The sequence below is a fragment of the Mycetomoellerius zeteki genome, unplaced genomic scaffold (assembly GCF_001594055.1).
Source record: "Mycetomoellerius zeteki isolate Tzet28-1 unplaced genomic scaffold, Tzet1.0 scaffold706, whole genome shotgun sequence".
Taxonomy (NCBI): Eukaryota; Metazoa; Arthropoda; class Insecta; order Hymenoptera; family Formicidae; genus Mycetomoellerius; species Mycetomoellerius zeteki.
The window spans coordinates 247,827-248,597 of NW_017257727.1; positions in this window are offsets into that span (position 1 = coordinate 247,827).

The window sequence follows — 771 nt, forward strand, 5'->3', positions numbered from 1 at the left end:
CTGGTGGGGGTAGATATACGTTCGTACTTCGTAAGCACTGGCTGGTAACTACGACGGCGCGCGAGAAGCACGGTGACTGTGGTGGGGGTGAGCTGGGGGGGGCGAGGGGGAGAGGGGATCGTTCAGATCTTACACTTATAAATGCGTATATGCGATACTCGCGTGCAGCGTATACATATACGTGTGCGTATAGGATCTGCGTGCGTCGTACGTGTATTTAAATATACGCGCGTGTATCTTAAATACACATGTATACGCTGGCGTGTATAAATATACGCATACGACATACGTACGAAGACGTATCCCGCGCGCACACACGCGTGCGTAGACAGTGGTCCGGCCGGGCGGGGATTGGCTGGCGGTCTCGACTCCGCGCTTCCAAATATGGGACAGTCTCGGCGGTCCATTCATAAAACTACGGGGCGCGCCGCCGCTCGGCTCAGTTCGTGCGCGACCCCCACGCATCGCGCGTCCTTTAACAACGTTGCCGTGCACGAGCCAATACATATTCTCTCGGCCAAGCTACACCTTTACTCGAAGGAGAGTCGCGTTTAAAGAAAGAAAGAAAGAAAGAAAATAGAAGCGAACCCGCGCGCGGTTTGAAAGAGAGACGGATGAGCATGGATGGACATAGAGAGAAAGAGGGAAGAAGATAGAGAAAGGGAAAGAAAGAGAAAGAAAGAGACAGAGAGAGGGAGAAAGAGAAAGAGTTGTCGACGCGACGTAAAACGCGCGCGGCCACTCGCGCGCGCGCGAGCGCGCTCACGTACG